Below are 19,502 nucleotides of genomic sequence, written 5' to 3'. Positions count from 1 at the left end.
ACACTGCGAAACCAGAAAAAAATTCAAAGTGTGGTGAAATTGAAAAAAAAAAAGCATTTTGTTTATTTGGGGGAAATGTGTTTTTACGCCATTCGCCCTGGGGTAAAACTGACTTGTTATATATGTTCCTCAAGTCGTTACGATTAAAACGATATATAACATGTATAACTTATATTGTATCGGATGGCCTGTAAAAAAATTAAACCATTGTCAACAAATATACGTCACTTAAAATCGCTCCATTCCCAGGCTTATAGCGCTTTTATCCTTTGGTCTATGGGGCTGTGTGAGGTGTCATTTTTTGCGCCATGATGTGATCTTTCTATCGGTACCTTGATTGCGCATATACGACTTTTTGATCGCTTTTTATTACAATTTTTTGGATTTGATGCGACCAAAAATGCGCAATTTTGCACTTTAGGATTTTTTTGCGCTCACGCCGTTTACCGTACGAGATCAGGAATGTGATTAATTAATAGTTCGGGCGATTACGCATGCGGCGATAGCAAACATGTTTGTTTATTTATTTATTTATTTACTTTTATTTATAACCTGGGAAAAGGGGGGTGATTCAGACTTTTATTAGGGGAGGGGGCTTTTTACTGTTAACAACACTTTTTTTTTTACTTTAACACTTATACTAGAAGCCCCCCTGGGGGACTTCTAGTATAAGTGCTTTGATCTCTCATTGAGATCTCTGCAGCATAGATATGCTGCAGAGATCCATGAGATAGGCACTCGTTTACTTCCGGCTGCTGCAGCCGGAAGTAAACGAGTGCCGAGCCGGGGACGGCGCCATCTTGGAGCGGTCCCCGGCCGGCTTCAGAAACGGAGATCGCTCCTCCGGGATAACATCCCGGAGGAGCGATCTCCGCCACTAGACACCAGGGAGACGCTGGATCCGGTAATCGGATGCAGCTGTCATGTTTGACAGCTGCATCTGATTACTGTATTAGCGGGCACGGCGATCGGACCGTGCCCGCTAATACCTGCGGTCCCGGGCTACAAGCGGCACCCGGGACCGCCGCGGTTCAGAGCGGGGTCGCCGCGCGGCCCCGCTCTGAACTCCCTTACCGGCATCAGGGCGTAAATTTACGCCCGATGTCGTTAAGGGGTTAAGCTCAACTAGGTAAAATTCTCTAGAGAAAATGTTTTCTTTAAAATTAACTAGTGTCAGAAAGTTATATAGATTTGTAATTTACTTTTATTAAAATATTTTCTGTCTTCCAGTACTTATCAGCTGCTGTATGTCCTGCAGGAAGTGGTATATTGTTTCCAGTCTGTGCTGCCACCTCTGTCCATGTCAGGAACTGTCCAGAGCAGTAGCAAATCCATGTAGAAAACCTCTCCTGCTCTCTAGGCTTGAAAGAATACACCACTTCCTGCAGGACATACAACAGATGATAAGTACTGAAAGACTTGAGATTTTTTAACCTCTTAAAGACAGAGCCCAAAATGGCCTTAAGGACCGGACCAAATTTCAGGAATATGACCTGTGTCACTTTATGCATTAATAACTTCAGGATGCTGTTACCTATCCGGCTCATTCTCAGATAGTTATACTTTATATTTCTGGTAAATTTGAGTCGATACTTACAGCCTATGTTTATGAAAAACCCCAAAATAACGTGAAAAATTGCATTTTTTCTAACTTTGAAATTTTGTGCTAAGGACAATGGTTATGCCACATAAATTATATATTAAATAGCATAAGCAATAAGTCTACTTTATGTTGGCGCCATTTATTAAACTTGCCTTCAACTTTATAAAACAATAGAAGCTTCAAAGTTTAGCAGCATTTTCACAAGAGTTTCATAATCTGATTTTTCAAGGGACCAGTTGACGTTTGAAGTGTATGTGAGGGGACTGTATGTTATGAAGCCCCACAAAGCACCCCATTTCAGAAACTGCAACCCCCAAACTGTGCAAAAGCACATACAGAAAGTGTTTTAACCCTTTAGGTCACAGAAATAAAAGCTAAGTGTGTAAGAAAATTGAAAATTTAACTATAATCCAATATCTTTCATAATTATAAACCTATTACCAGAGAAATGCACCCCAATATTTATTGCCCTGTTTCTGCAGTTTATAGAAATACCCCACATGTGGCCCTATTGCGCTATTTGACGCAACCACAAGCCTCAGATACAAAGGAGCGCCTAGTGAATTTCAACGCCTCCGTTATATTTCGTCATTTCAAGGATTTCAAGGGCCATGTCGCATTTACACAGCCCTCGTGCTGCCAAAACACTGGACACCCCCCACAAGTGACCCCATTCTGGGAACTACACCCCTCAAGGAATCTAACAAGGGGTGCAGTGAGGATATGGACCCCACTAGCACAAATGTGGAACAATGTGACGTGAAAGTGAAAAGTTACATTTTTTCACTTTCACTGCACAAATGTGCCCGTCACCAGTGGGGTCCAAATCCTCACTGCACCACTTGTTAGATTCCTTGAGGGGTGTAGTTTCCAGAATGGGGTCACTTGTGGGGGGTTTCCAGTGTCTTGGCAGCACGAGGGCTCTGTAAATGCAACATGGCGTTTATCATCCATTCTGGCCAAATCCAGCCTCCAAAATCCAAATGGCGCTCCTTCCCTTCGGAGGCTTGCCCTGCACCCACATGGCGCTTTATGTCCACATGTGGGGTATTTACGGACTCAGGGAAAATTGCTCTACACATTTTGTGTTTTTTTTATTTTAACCCCTTAAAATAAAAAATTACAGGCTAAACCTACATTTCCACATTTGTGCCCGTTACCAGTGGGGTCCATATGCTCACTGCACCCCTTGTTACATTCCCTGAGGGGGGTAGTTTCCATAATGGGGTCACTTGTGGAGAGTTTCAACTGTCTTGGCAACACAGGGTCCTTTTAAATACAACATGGCCCTTGAAAATCCATTCCAGCCAAATCCAGCCTCCAAAAGCCCGTCTTGCAGCCGCATGGCGCCTTATGTCCACATGTGGGGTATTTCCGTACTCGGGGGAAATGGCTCTACCAATTGTGTTTTTTTTATCTTTTAACCCCTTGTGAAAATGAAAAAATCAAGACTAAATCAATGATTTAGCATAAAAATGTAAACATTTTTACACTAAATGTTGGTCTAGCCTTGATTTTTTTCATTACCACAAGGGGTTAAAAGGGAATACAAATGCAAAACGTGTAGGGTAATTACCCTTGGGTAATGTCCACATGTGGATATATTGTGCCATATGGGCACAGGGCAAGCCACCAAAGGGACAGAGCGCCATTTAGAGACTGGAATGGAGGATGGAGGCCATGTCGCAATTACAAAGCTCCTGTACTGCCAGGACACTAGGAACGCCCCACAAGTGACTGTTTTTTGGAAACTACACCCCTCAAGGAATCTAACAAGGGGAGCAGTGAGAATATGGACCCCACTGGTGATGGGCACATTTGTAGAACATGTGCTGTGAAAGTGAAAAATACAATTTTTTTCCTTTTCACGGCACAAATGTGCCCGTCACCAGTGGGCCATATCCCGGCTGCACCCCTTGTTAGATTCCTTATGGGGTGTAGTTTCCAGAATGGGGTCACTTGTGGGGGGTTTCTACTCTCCTGGCAGAACAAGGACTTTGTAATTGCATCATGGCAAGCCTCTAATGGGAATGGCGGCCATGCCTATTTAGTTGGGGAAAAGGGACCATTTTTAATTTATTTGGGGGTATTAGGCCAATTATTAGTTTATAAGGCTGAAAATGACAGGTGTCCATCAAAATTAACCTATGTTGATCCAGAGGAAGGCAAAAAACCCTTGTGAGGCAGACGACAGTAGCCTCATCACTGGAAAAAAAATTCCTTCCCGACTCCAAAAATCGAATTAATCCATTGATCAACATGACCCCTGAAATAGGAATAAGGGATAGGATTTAGAAATTGTAGAACTCCAATGACATGTGGTACGCCTTGAAGCGATCCTGTATGCAGAGGCCGGGGGATCAGGACAGGTGCACACTGGTAAATGGTGTCCTTCCTGAGCCCCTGTTACGCCACACTCTGCGCTTCTTCTGGGGTCTCCTGTTTTCCAGTGTGGGGGACGTCACCTGGAAAATGTTGCCCTGATGCGATACGGGGTCCTTCATATCCAGAAGCGCTGGTCCGCTACATTGCTGCTAAATATTAGGGCTCTATTACTGCTTCTGATGTTTTTGGATTGCGCCACAAGCTACAGTAGCTCGGGCAGCGAGGGACCGGAAGAGGGGGTGCTGGTATAAAAGCTATATCTGTACAGGTGGTAACCTTTATCCAGCAGTGGGAAGATCAGGTCCCAAACGATCTTCCCACTAACTCGGAGGATGGGGGGGCATCTGAGGGCTGGATTCGCGTGTCCCTTCCATCATACACTCTAAGGCTATGTTCACACTATGTATGTGTGCGGCTGTATTTTTTATGCGGCTGTAAATGTGCGGATGAAACTACGGCCGTGGGAAAAAAATAGACATGCGGCTGAAAACATACGGTCATTTACTTCGAAATCTGGTTCAACTAAAAATAACAAATAAAATCTTAAGAAAGTGATGCAAACACGTCTGGATGCATCTGGGAAAGCAGGGAAACAGTTTACATGAATTGCTATTACCGGGGTTTGCGATCCTCTGCAGTATGCCGATGCCGCTGCCTCTCATGTTTAATATATTGAATTAATAAAACACATTTTCGTTGTAATAAAGTCCCTTTCATTGTTCAATAATTACATTTAAACGATTCCATCATTTTGCAATTAAATATACTGTTAAAATAAATATATATATAAATAAATGTATATTTATATATATATATTTATTTTTTGACAGTATATTTAATTGCACAATGATGGATTCGTTTAAATTAAATTATTTAACAACGAAACTGACTTTATTTCAACGAAAATGTGTTTTATTAATTAAATATTAATTAGTACAGGAAGCTCCAGTAAGCCGTTAATTCATATTGCCGGCAATAGAGCATTCTGTACTAATCATCACTTTACTTTAATGAAAACATCAAATGTTTCTTCTAATTATGTTATCACAATAGCATTATTAGAAGAATTATTTAGAATTATATGTGCGCTCAGCTGATTGGCTGATCGGCTCAGCGCACATATAATTAGCGGGTCCGCAGTACAGTGACTTCATTGTGCCGCGGACCAGCGAAGAGGACACATTGGGGTGAGTATAGAGCTCTCCCCACCCCCTCCCCAGCACTGCACCCCTCCCAGCAAGGAAAGGGGGTTACTTAACCCCTTCCTTGCTGGGATGGGTGCAGTCTGACATCAGTCTGGCCCCCAAGGGGTTAAGGGGGATACAATACATCCTCATTTAACCCCTTGGGGGCCAGACTGTAAGCAGCGATCTGTAAAGATGCTGCATACTGTAAGGAGCACAACACCACTCACAATGATGGGTGTTGTGCTCCTGTTTGTGTGTTTTTTGTGTGTTTCTCCCTTTTTGTTTTTCAAATATCTGTATCCTGGGGATTACGTCGGATTCGGTGGACTACGTCGATGACCAGCGGTTGTTTGTTGTTTTTTTTTTTTATAAAATGGTCAATGAGGGGTGTGGGGGTGTTTTTATTTGAATAAAAAAAAAATTTAACTTGTGTCTTGTCTTTATTTCTTTACTTTATAGACTTAGTAGTGGAAGCCGTCTAATAGACGGAATTCATTACTAAGTTGGGGCCTAGTGTTAGCCGGTATAAAATGGCTAACACTAACCCCCTATTATTACCCCAGTACCCAATGCCACCAGGGGTACTGGGAAGAGCCGGGTGCCAGTGGTCCCGGAGCGTCAAAATTGGCGCTCCTGGACCGGGCGGCAGCAGGCTGGTAAGATTTAGGCTGGGGAGGGCCTAAACCAATGGCTCTTCCCACCCTGGTGTTACCAGGCTGCTGTCGTTTTTAACCCGGCTGGTTAAATTTTGACGCTCCGGGACCACTGGCACCCGGCTCTTCCCAGTACCCCTGGTGGCATTGGGTACTGGGGTAATAATAGGGGGTTAGTGTTAGCCATTTTATACCGGCTAACACTAGGCCCCAACTTAGTAATGGATTCCGTCTATTAGACGGCTTCCACTACTAAGTCTATAAAGTAAAGAAATAAAGACAAGACACAAGTTAAAAAATTTTTTTATTCAAATAAAAACACCCCCACACCCCTCATTGACCATTTTATTTAAAAAAAACATTAAAAAAACGCTGGTCATCGACGTAGTCCACGGAATCCGACGTAATCCCCAGGATACCGATATCTGAAAAACAAAAAGGGAGAAACACACAAAAAACACACAAACAGGAGCACAACACCCATCATTGTGAGCGGTGTTGTGCACCTTACAGTATGCAGCATCTTTACAGATCGCTGCTTACAGTCTGGCCCCCAAGGGGTTAAGGGAGGATGTATTGCATCCCCCTTAACCCCTTGGGGGCCAGACTGATGTCAGACTGCACCCATCCCAGCAAGGAAGGGGTTAACTGACCCCCCCCCTTCCTTGCTGGGAGGGGTGCAGTGCTGGGGAGGGGGTTGGGAGAGCTCTATACTCACCCCGATGTGTCCTCTTCGCTGGTCCGCAGCACAATGAAGTGACTGTACTGCGGACCGGCTCATTATATGTGCGCTGAGCCGAACAGCCAATCAGCTGAGCGCACATATAATTCTAAATGTTTCTTCTAATAATGCTATTGTGATAACATAATTAGAAGAAACATTTGATGTTTTCATTAAAGTAAAGTGATGATTAGTACAGAAAGCTCTATTGCCGGCATATGCATTAACGGCTTATGGAGCTTCCTGTACTAATTAATATTTAATTAATAAAACACATTTTCGATGAAATAAATTTAGTTTCGTTGGTCAATAATTTAATTCTAACGAATCCATCATTGTGCAATTAAATATACTGTCAAAAAATAAATATATATATAAATATACATTTATTTATATATCTATTTATTTTAACAGTATATTTAATTGCCAAATGATGGATTCGTTAGAATTAAATTATTGACCAACGAAAGGCACTTTATTACAAAGAAAATGTGTTTTATTAATTTAATATATTAACTATTAGAGGCATCGGCATTCGGCATCATTGCCGGCTATTTTTGAAGTACTCCGTACGGACCGCCTGTCAATCCTCGGCCGCATGTCCAGCCGCAAACAATGGTCTTGTTCATTTTTTACGGGTCCGTTTACGATCGGGCCGTAGATTCATACATAGTGTGCACTGTGCAGCCGTATATCCAATACTTTCCAGCGTACGCATGAACCACCAAAAATACCGCCGCACAATTACAGCCGCAAATACAGCAGTTACAGTTACATAGTCTGAACCTGGCCTTAACCTGAACAGGTCCCTCGAAATATCTGATTTTGAAATTTTACTGAAAATTTGGAAAATTGCTGCTAATGTTTTAAGCTTCCTATTGTCTAAAAAAAATGAAATATAGTTTAATAAATGTTGCCAACATAAAGTAGACATGTTGCTAATGCTATTTAATATATAATTTATGTGGCATAACCATTTTCTGTATAAGCAGAAAAGTTCCAAAGTTGGAAAAATGCATTTTTTCAATATTTTTCACGTTATTTTGGTGTTTTTTTTCATAAAGATTCCTTATAAGTATCGACTCCAATTTACCAGAAATGTGAAGTACAATATGTCACGAGAAAACAATCTCAGAATCAGCCAGATAGGTAAAAGCATCCCGAAGTTATTAATGAATAAAGTGACACAGGTCATATTCATAAAATTTGTCTCTGTCCTTAAGGCCATTTCAGGCTCTGTCCTTAAAGGGTTAAAGGAAACCTGTCACCCCCCGTGCCGGGGTGACAGGCTCCCGACCCCCCCGTTAGAACCCCCTATACTTACCTCATTGCGCCGGGTCCCGCTTCCTGAGCCGGTCGGGTGACTGAGATTTCAGCGCCCGAAGCCCGGTGCGCACTTACAGGAGAGTCCAATGCACATAGAGAATAAATGGGGAGTCCGATGCTCCGTCATTCTCTATGAGCATCGGCCTCTCCTGTGAGCGAGCGCGCCGGCCTTTGGGGGCTGAAATCTCAGTCACCCGACCGGCTCAGGAAGCGGGACCCGGCGCAATGAGGTAAGTATAGGGGGCTCTAACGGGGGGTTGGGAGCCTGTCACCCCTTCACGGGGGGGGGGGGGGGGCGGGGGTGACAGGGCCTCTTTAAGCAGACTGCGGGGTGACTGGGGGCTACTTGGGGTAGCTGAGGCAGACTGGAGGGTGACTGGGGCAGACTTTAGCATCATGCCCCTCATCATCCTTCAGCATCATGCCCTCATGTGGGCCCCTCATTATACCACCAGTATAATACAGTGAGTACTGCGAGGCTGCTGGTATACTGAGGGGCCCACATGAGGGGATGATGCTGAAGGAGGTAAAGCTATATACATTGGTGTGAGAGGCTAGGACACTGTATATCAGTCACAGCTGTGATTACCAGTCTTCCAGTATACTAGCCTCTCATACCAATGTACATAGCGTTATCTCCTTCAGCATTATCCCCCTCATGTGGGCTCCTCAGTATACCAGCAGTCTCACAGCACTGTATAATACTGGTGGTATAATGAAGTGCCCTCATGAGGGGGATTATAAACTATACACTGGGGTGAGAGGCTAGTATACTGGTAATCAGACTGCTAATCAGAGCTGTGACTGGTATATAGTGTATACCAGTCCTTCAGCATAATCCCCCTCATGTGGACACCTTATTACCTGGCTCCCTGCAGCACACGGCCATCTTGCTCTTCTATCCCAGAGGCAGGAGTGAGTGACCTCACTGTCAGGTCCTGTAGCTGGGAGGAGAGAGCGGCCTCTGGTGGCTGGAGGCAGAATATACAGCCTACAGCCAAAAAGCCTATGCTTAGGCTTCAATGCATTGGGGGCCGTCACGGGGTGGGGCGTGATGTCACAGGGGCGGAGCTTACCGGGGCAAACCCAGGACATTACTTAGTGAGGACTGGCCTGTCAAATCCAGGACAGTCCCGGCGAAAACGGGACTGTTGGCAACTATGCATATGTATCCCAGGACCGTATTAGCAGCTGCTGCTGCCCTAGGCACTAAACTTGAAGATGCCTCACCACAGGATTGGTAAATTGGTAGGTAATAGCTCCAGGTGTCACATTTGACACTGCCACACCAGAGCTGATCAATACCACCATACTGTGACTGGATAACACTACCATACTGTGCCTGGTTAACACCATCTTACCAGTCTCCCTCACTCTACTCCCCCCCGCCAGAAAGAGAGGTGGGAGACTTCCAAAAATAAAAACACCGGACCACGGGTGCCTAGTGGTAAATACGGCCCTGACTTAACCCCTTGTGTGCCATACTGTAGGCAGCATGTTTTTTATGTTTTTTTTTTTTATAAAATGGTCTACGAGGGGTATGGGGTGTTCTTTTTTTAAATAAAATACTTTTCTCTATTGTGTTGTGTTTTATTATTCTTTACTTTCAGTTTTTGTATTTGAAGCTGTCTGATAGATGGCTAATGCTACCCCCCCTCCAATATTACTCCAGTACCCAATGCCACAAGGGGTACTGGGACGAGCAAGGTACCAGTAGTCCTGGAGTGTTGAAATTGGCGTTCCTGGACTGGGCAGTAGCAGGCTGGTATTATTAGGCTGGGGAGGGCCCAAAAAATGGCCCTTCCCACCCTGGTACTACTAGGCTGCTTCTCTTTGGTTTTCACTATAATCTTTCCTCAGGAAAAATGATAAATGCGGCGCACGCAGAGTCTGTATCGCTCCCTCTCCGCCCCTCCGGCGCAGATGGGGCCGATGCAAATGAAATATTCGCAAATAGACCATTTGTGAAAATATTTACACCGACCGGGCCCATCTGCTCCTAAAAAAGGCATTTTAGCCTTTTAATAAATCCCCCTTTGTCTCTATAAGGGTCCATTTACACAGAAAGATTATCTAACTGATTATCTGCCAAATATTTAAAGCCAAAGCCAGGAATGGATTTGAAAAGAGGAGAAATCTCAGTCTTTCCTTTATGACCTGATCTCTGTTTATAGTCTGTTCCTGGCTTTGGCTTCAAATCTTTGGCAGATAATCTTTCTGTGTAAATAGACCCTTATGCAGAGCAATAATCAGCCTTATTTGCCAATTATCGCTCCCTTTAATAGGGCACTTAGGGAAGCTGCCTATGTACTGAGCACTACAGCCGCCAGCAGACCCAGTGAAATGCCACAAAATTTCATGTGTATGCAGTAACCTGGCTGAAGAACTCTTTCTCCACAAGTCGGTATGAGGCCGTAATAAAAGGTATTTCTCTTTAAAATGTTTTTAATTAAACAAAAATAAAAGGTATTCAGTGTAACGACTACAGCCTCTTCTATGGTGATGTTCCGCAGTGTATTAGACAGGTCAGCTGAGGGCCATAGGGGCCGCAAAACAAGCTCTGGTCAGCGAGATAGGTGACCCCTTTGCAGTGCATTTACATGGCATGAGAAATTGAGCAATTGGGCTGCATGAAAGATCCTTCAGTTGCTTTGTTGTAGCCATCAGACACGCTACTCCAAATTCCCACTATCCACACAGCAAGATTCTCTGGAGCTGGATTATTGCCGCCCGACATTAATATCCCACTGGGGAAACCTAGATAAAAGGTACAGAGGTGCGAAAGGATTTCCTTTTTAAGTAAAAAACCCCCAAAAACCTCTGTTTATCTATGGGGCAAATGGACAGATGACACAGAGACGTAACAATATCTACCACTTCAGGATTAGAAGGGTGTGTTGATTTTTTAAAATATATATGTTATATCCCTCTCTGTCCTTTAGGGTTATTGTTTGTAAGTAAATGTAAAATTTTTATGCGATTGTATAATGTGTATATTGGATTTTTGTAATAATGAATCAAAGATGTAACTTTGAATTGTTTAAAAAAAAAAACTATTTAATAAAAAAAAATATATATAAAAAATAAATATATCTCACATAGGCAAGAGACGATTTTCATTTGCAGAATGTGGGAAATGTTATACTGAACAATCAGAGAACATCATTGAATTTCCATAGGCAAGAAATCATTTTCATGTTCAGATAGTGGGAAATGTTTTTGGGTGACTTCACACGTAGGTTTTTTGTGCATGGCGTTTTTTCTGTGTTTTCACCTTGCAATGTGAAAGTCTCTGTGTGACATTGGCTGTTTTTCGGGTCAACGTTTTTCCTCGAACGTGGACGTCAAAATGATGACCCAAATGCACCCACTCCAGAAAGGAAGGGGTTAAGTGACCCGGAGAAGGGGGGGCCAGGGGTTGGTTACCTTACCCTCCAGTCTTCTCCCCGTCTTTTTCTTGTAATCAGCAGCTGAGCAGGGACACTGCTACAGCCGCTGATTGGCTGAGATAATGCCGAAGCATCGTCAGTGTAGCCAGATCAGCGAAGAGGCAGAGCCTGGCAAGCTTGGATGTCAGTGTGCCAGGCTCTGCCGAAGATGTCGGAGTGAGTATCAATAGGGGCCCACTCCTCCACCTAGCACTGTACTCATCTCAGCAAGGAAGGGGGACAGTTAATCCCTTCCTTGCTGGCATGGGCACATTGTGACATCATTGTGGCCCCCATGGGGTTAACTGATTTACTGATTAGTATTTGCTATTTTATACCGGCTTACACTAGGCCCGACTTATTAGAGGAAGCTGTCTGCTAGATGGAATACATTACTAAGTCTGAAAGTAAAGAAAAATAAAACAGTGAATATTATTTTATTTAAAAAAGAACACCCCCACACCCTACCTTGCCCATTCTATTTCAATATAAAACAACACTGGTAAACAACATAGTCCAACGAATCCGATGTAATCCATAAGATACCGATATCTGAAAAACAAAAGGGAAAAACACACCCAAAAAAATCCAGGAGCAGAACACCCATTGTTGTGGTAGGTGCTCTGCATCTTACAGTAGGCAGCATCTTAGTAGATGCTTGCATTTAGAAGACTGTCCTCAGCAGCACTCACCATAAAATTCACCTTTATTGGAATACAAACATGCTTTACAGGAAACATGATGATGCCTTGAGAAAGTGCCAGACAGGTGTGAAACGTCCGTAGGTGGGGAGAGAGCCTCCTCTCGTTTCCTCTAAAGCATGTTTGTATTCCAATAAAGGTGAATTTTATGGTGAGTGCCGCTGAGGACAATCTTCTATATGCAATAATCGTTGTGAACTGCTGTACTGCTGAGCACTATCTACACCAAAGAAGAAGGGAGTGCGGACCATATACACCTCTATGCTGGGACCTGTAGTGTCGGTGACTCTTTTGATTCGGCTATTCTTAGTAGATGCTGCTTACAGTATGGCACACAAGGGGTTAAGTATGGACGCATGACATCCATACTTAATCCCTTGTGTGCCAGACTAAACAATGTGGCCCCCAGGGGGTTAAGTGAGGATGCATGGCATCCTAAATTAACCCCATGGGGGCCACATTGATGTTACATTGTACCCATCCCAGCAAAAAAGGGATTACTTGCTCCCCTTCCTTGCTGGGATGGGTATAGTGCTGGGGAGAAGGGGGGCCCTATTGATACTCACCCTGACGTCTTCTATCTTCAGCAGATACTGGCACTCTGAGATACAAGTGTGCCAGGCTCTGCTTCTTTAAATATGGAGCCACTATTGTAGCCGCAGGTTGGCTACGCTGACGATGCTCCAGCGTCATCTCAGCCAATCAGTGGCTAAAGCAGTGTCCCTGCTCAGCTGCTCATGAGAAGGAGACAGGGAGAAGAACGGATGGTAAGTTAAGCTCACCCCTTTCCTGGAACGAAGCACAGTCTGACCCACAGAGGGTTCAGTTAACCCCCTGGTGACCAGTGGCGATTTTTTTTTTCTTCCTGAAAAGCGCCACTAAAAACCACCATATGCATAACTTATGGCATATTTTAGTAGAGCTGAAGCCTTCCATTGAAGTCTTTGGGAGAAAAACGCTGCAGTTTCCCCCAAAAAATGCCAAAACCTCAGCCTGCTGCATTTTTCTAAAATTGCCAAAGAGCAGCAAAAATACATCTTGCAAATAACATGTAGGGATCCCGCCATGCAGACCCACACATGCAGGGATCACGACATGCAGACCCCCAAGGACTATGATCACACTGCAGCCATAGGCTCTGTAAGCATATCCTTCCAAGATCAGATCCCACAATAACATTCCCTATTGCCAATAATAATGCCCCAGCAGCTAGATATGCCACCTGCGGCCAGATACAGTGGTCCCTGTAGACAGATAGGCCCCCTATAGCCTGTAATAATGCCTCAGTAGCTGGATACAATGCTCCCTACAGCCCATGCAACCAGATATGATCCTTATGACCAAATGCAATGTTCCCTCCTAGTCAGATACTTTAAAACCAGATACAATGCCCCCTGTAGCCAGATATTCCCCATATAACCAAAAGCAGTGCCTTCCTTGCTAACACAAAGTTAAACTTACCTGCCCATCAATCCATTGTGCCTCCTGTAGCCAGATACAATACCCCATGCTACTACATATGCCCCCTGTAATGAGGTGCAACAGTCAGATATACCTTTGTATTGAGATATGATGCATCTTGTATACAGTTACAATGCCCATGTAGGCACAGATGCCCCCTGTAGAGAGATACAATTTCCTAAGTAGCTAGATATGAACCCTGCAGCCACATACAATAACCCTATAACCAGATACATTACCCCTTGCTACTAGATATGCTACCTGGATCAAATTCCATGTCTGCTATAGCCAGATACAGTGTGCCCCTGTAGTCAGATAGAATCCCCCTATAACAAGTTAGAATGACCCTTACAACTAGATATGCCCCCTGTAACAAGTGTATTGAGGAGTGTAGGGGACTGGACTACTCAATACACATATTTGTTATAATGGCCGCCTATGGCAAACTGTGCACAATAATCAAGATGAACGTAAACACTAAACCCCAAAAGAGACCTGAACCCTACACAGGCAGAGCAGGCGGGAAAGTAGCGGCAGATATGTAATAATAATCACTTATTACCCTTATATAAAACTATTAATAAAATAGTAATTATATAGGGAAAAATATTCTTATAGGAAGGGACTGAAACCTTTTGCTAAATGTTTTTTTGTTTGTTTGAGCAACATTATCAAGTATCAGTATAAACCATATTAAAATACTACAGCCGAGCGCATAGACCAAGATCTTATTCATCCAAACAAAAATAGAAATTCCCGCCAATGGCCAATTGTTCATTATGTATGTAATGTTTATATCAGTGATATTGCATTATATGGTTAGTACAAGTGTTTGTATCCAGATGTTTAAATAAAGTTTATTTAAAAAACAAAACAAAAGAAATATGACATCATAATAGAACAGCTACTGGACCCTTCAGAGCTTTATTAGGAGTTGGATCGTAAGTACACACATCCATTGGCTCCTGGTATTTTTTGTTATTTTCTATTTTTCAATCAGTTTTCTCCATGTAATCTTTATTTTTTTCACACACACAGGTGATTTCTGCGAGAGATTGGCGACAGGAGGCGATTTAGAGATATGGAGGAAGAGCCGAAGATGGACGTGGAGCAGTCCGTAGAGGAAAAGGACGTTCCAGTTGTCTTCGAGGAACATGTGAGTGAGAATTCCCCATCCAGTATAGCAGGGTATAGCAGATAGGATACACTGTGGGATGTTTAGAGATGGGGTTGTGTACATAGTGGGGTGTCCTGTCCAGGAGTATCTGTACCTGTAGATACTCCTCCCTGGTCACATGATCACATAGGTGCCCCCCCCCCCATAGGAGACAGTGGTGATGGGAGGAGATGTGTAGAATGGGGAGCTATAAATACCTTACACCCTGTTACTTATTCCCCATGTTCAGCCATTTCCAACTGCCATTTTGCCATGTTCCATGCAGGGGGCGGGGCTTAGTTGGCCATGATAACTGCTGGGTGGTGGCTGTGGTCTATGGCCGGGCTCATGCACTGTGTGTGTTATGTGATCTCCAGCACCTCTGCGGACATAGGAAGGAATATACTCCTATAAGGTAGAGAGGGAAATCACATAGCACACATACATGGGCCTGGCCTAAGACTGTATCCAGATGTGCAGTAATATGTGACAATGCTATCACTGGATCAGGATCTACTGTGTCATCTGTCATGCTAATTAAATAAAATAATTATAATAATAATAATATATGTGGTACAAGATGGGAGTTGTAGTTATGCAAACAGGAGAGCTCCAAGCTGTAAAACTACAAGTCCCATAAAGTATAGTCCCCACAACATAATCATGGGAGTTGTAGTTCTTCAACTTGGAGCTCTCATGTTTGCATAACTACAAGCCCCATCCTCATGTTGTGGTGACAGTACAAGATGGGAATTGTAGTTCTGCAACCTGGAGCTTTCCAAGTTACCAAACTACAACTCCCATCATGTAATGTCACCAGGACATAATGGTAGTTGTAGCTGTGCAACAGCTGGGGGCCACAGTAGATGGAAAGTGACATAGGGGGTGACGGGGAAGCCTGGAGGGAAATCTTTCCGACACATTACAGAGACGCTGAGATGCTGGTAAGCAAGGGGGGTGCTGCTGCACATTGTCCCTCTATGGGCTCTACAGGCAGACGAGGAAGCCTGGAGTGGAATCCCCCCGTCTTACAGCGCCACAGAGATGCTGGGGCCCTGAGGATGACCGGAGCCGCCACTCCTCTTTTGCACAGTGAAATCCCACGCACCCACACATTAAGGAGCTGCTGAAACACGTGCGCGGGGCAGGGGGGGGGGGGGGAATTGCAATACATTGTCATGGCTATACGGGCAGATGGGGAAGCCTGTAGTGGAATTCTCCGACACAGACACAGCAGCCCGGCCATCCTCCATAACGGCCGATAGACACAGCAGCCCGGCCATCCTCCGTAGCGGCCAACAGACAGAGCAGCCCGGACATCCTCCATAGCGGCCAACAGACACAGCAGCCCGGCCATCCTCCATAGTGGCTGACAGACACAGCAGCCCGGCCATCCTCCATAGTGGCTGACAGATAGAGAAGCCCGGCCATCCTCCGTAGCGGCCAACAGATAGAGCAGTCCGGCCATCCTCCATGGCGGCCGACAGAGACAGCAGCCGGCCATCGTCCATAGTGGCCGACAGACAGAGCAGCCCGGCCATCCTCCATAGCGGCCGGCAAACACAGCGGCCGGCCATTCTCCATAATAGCCGACAGACAGAGCAGCCCGGCCATCCTCCATAGCGGCCGACAGACACAGCAGCCCGGCCATCCTCCATAGCGGCTGACAGACACAGCGCTGTGAGTAATGAGGAAATGAAGATGTCGCTGAAACAGGAAGTAGATAAGTTTTTGAATGAATCGATGCAGGTGTATGGGGGCTGCAAGGGGGGGGGGGTTAAAATAATTAAACAAAAACACAACAGAGCGAAGTAATAGCACATCCTACAGATGTAAGAATAAATGTTATTTTTGCATGATTACTGAGTTCTCCTTTATATAAATAAAAATAAATGTTACGTATACTTATAAAGTAGACTGTACTCTGATTTGTTGTTAGGTGTAACATCCATTTACTGTCAGATAGCTGCTATACTGTAAGACTAGACTGACACATGTGCAGTGTGGACACAACATTACAGACACCATAAATCCTGTTATAACCACAAAGGAGGGACACAGACTGTAAAACTGGGGGTAGCAGTAGCTGTAGGAATGGGGCTAATGGTAGATTGAGTGATGGGGGTAGTGGCAGCTGTAGGGCCAGGGTAGCAGGAGCTGTAGAACTGGGGCTAGTGGTAGCTTTAGTGATGGGGGTAGTGGCAGCAGTAAAGCTGGGACAAGTGGTAGCTGTAGGGCTGGGGGTAGTGGTAGCTGTAGGGCTGGGGGTAGTGGTAGCTGTAGGGCAGGGGGTAGTGGTAGCTGTAGGGCTGGGGGTAGTGGTAGCTGTAGGGCTGGCGGTAGTGGTAGCTGTAGGGCTGGGGGTAGTGGTAGCTGTAGGGCTGGGGGTAGTGGCAGCAGCAGGGCAGGGGGTAATGGTAGCTGTAGAACTGGGGTAGTAGTAGCTATACAGCTGAGAAGTAGTAGCTATACAGCTGGGGGAAGTAGTAGCTGTAGGGCTGGGTGTCCAATGTGATAGAGACAATGATCGGCCTATCGCCTATAGCAGTGCTTCTCAAAACTGTGAGGCGGGCCTCACCAGTGAGGCGCCCCCTAGTTGTTGGTGAGGCCCAGCTGGGAAGCCAGTTTTCACAAAAGTAACTATGATCTGCACAGTCCTACAAAATCTCCATTTTAGCAACATTATTAATTTATTTTGTACTTGCTTTATTAGCATACAGAGCTTGGGAGATGAGTGAAAGGTAGCCCTAGCATTGTTTTCAGTTTTCAAATTGGACTTTCACCACAGATAGTGAGGCCCAGGCATCCTCTTGTTAAGTCTGGTGAGGCCCAGGCATTGCCTTGGTCTGTTGGGTGAGGCTCCAGTAGAAAAAGTTAGAGAAGCACTGGCCTATAGAGATCAGTCCAATATGTGCAAAATTGAGTTCATAAAAGTACCAGCAGGGTGTCCTCTCCACCCTTACTTCATATATAGAAAAAAGAAGATGTGCAGGGCACTCACCGTAAAAATTTTATTTAATCCATGTTAAAAATTCATTCCACGGGTTAAGGACGTCAGGAACGCCAGCACCATGCGGCGGCGTTACAGCTGTTTCGAGTACGTCAGTATGCTTCTCCAGACGCCTGGTGCTGCTGTTCCTGCTGTCATTATCCCTTGTAATGGATTTTTAACATGGATTAAATAAAAGTAAAGTTTTACAGTGAGTGCCCTGCACATCTTTTTTCTATATATGAAGAGCCTGTACTTCTTACTATTTTGGAGAGCTTGGGGAAGTAGTAGCGGTAGGGCTGGGGGTAGTAGTAGTAGCTGTAGGGCTGGGAGTAGTAGTATTCTCCTACAACAACCCTGCTAGCCCGCCTCAGGCTAGTATACAATATTTCCCAAAAGAACGAGGCAAAATTCACTGATAAACCACAAATTATTCTTATTATACACAAAATCAAACAATTTTTTTACATAAATTAAAATAACACAAGGTGAGATAAAATTGTGCACACTACGGTATGATCACTACAATGTAAATAATATATGTCAAATACATATCTCCATGTGTGGTGGGGCTGAACCAAAATGATGTAAAAATAATACAAATAATGCAACCCAACACCGGCTCTGCTGCACAAATGACACTGATGATGTGAATGTTGCTAAAATGTTGCTAAAGGAAAACTACTGCACCACCCCTAATAAGGCCTAATATAGGTGCTGTTAGTAAGCAATAGAGAGCCATTCCAAGTGGTGTCCGAGATCCCACACCCAACACATAGTGACCATACCTGATGTAAGCTGCGTGCTACACTGCCTCCAACGCACGTTTCGCAATTTGCTTGCTCACGGAGGCATGGCATGAACATTAGCCGGTATTTGACACAGCCGGTGTTTGATGTTTCAAACAACAGCCAATGTCTCAGATGTTCACAAGGACAATACTGTAGTATCGGCCAGGTCACCATCTCTTCATTTAAATTCGAATGCGGGCACATTTGGGTGTGCCAATAGTCCTTTACATTGTGCAAACAGGCTATCTTGTGCAGCCGCTTTTCACTGAATAGCGGCCACACAAAATAGACTCGTCAATTATTTTTTGCAGACGCAGAGAACCACAGCAATAGTGTATACACAACGGCAGTGATTCCATACAGTGTAATGTCATTGTGCACTGTCAATAATACACATAGTAGCAACATAGTAGCTACAAACAATGTATGATAGCAAATGCAACATTAACCAATAAACAAGCAGGTGTGAACACGATGGGATGCACGCCAGTATAGATAGGTACAGGAGCTATTAACCCTGTTAAGCCCTGAACATAGTGCACCAATCTACCCCTCCTCACCGAGGGAACCATCGGAGTAGACGCCCTTATAATGGCGGCTCCTGCCCTGTGCTGTCCCTACTCCCAGACCCTACACTTACCCTTATGCAGCTCCCTACGCAGCATTTCATGTACAAAGGACTTGTCAGGGGAGGATGATAGATCCCGGGTATAGCACTGCATCGGGGTCCGGTACTGTGTGCATCTGGCCTCAATAAACGTGGCACATCACAGCAGTGGCCGGAGTGCCTGGAGAGTGCTAATAGCCTGATCCAATCGTGTCACACAGCCACAGATCAGGCTATTAGTGTCCTCCAGGCATTCCGGCCACTGCTGTGATGTGCCACGTTTATTGAGGCCGGACGCACACTGTACAGGACTCCGATGCAGTGCTATACCCAGGATCTATCATCCTCCCCTGACGGGTCCTTTGTAGATGAAACGCCGTGTAGGGAGCAGGATAAGGGTAAGCATAGGGTCTGGGAGTAGGGACAGCACAGGGCAGGAGCCGCCATTATAAGGGCATCTACTCTGATGATTCCATGAGTGAGGAGGGGTGGAT

Source organism: Dendropsophus ebraccatus, chromosome 13 (assembly GCF_027789765.1).
Source record: "Dendropsophus ebraccatus isolate aDenEbr1 chromosome 13, aDenEbr1.pat, whole genome shotgun sequence".
In the NCBI taxonomy this organism is placed as follows: domain Eukaryota; kingdom Metazoa; phylum Chordata; class Amphibia; order Anura; family Hylidae; genus Dendropsophus; species Dendropsophus ebraccatus.
This window is presented reverse-complemented; position numbering follows the sequence as displayed.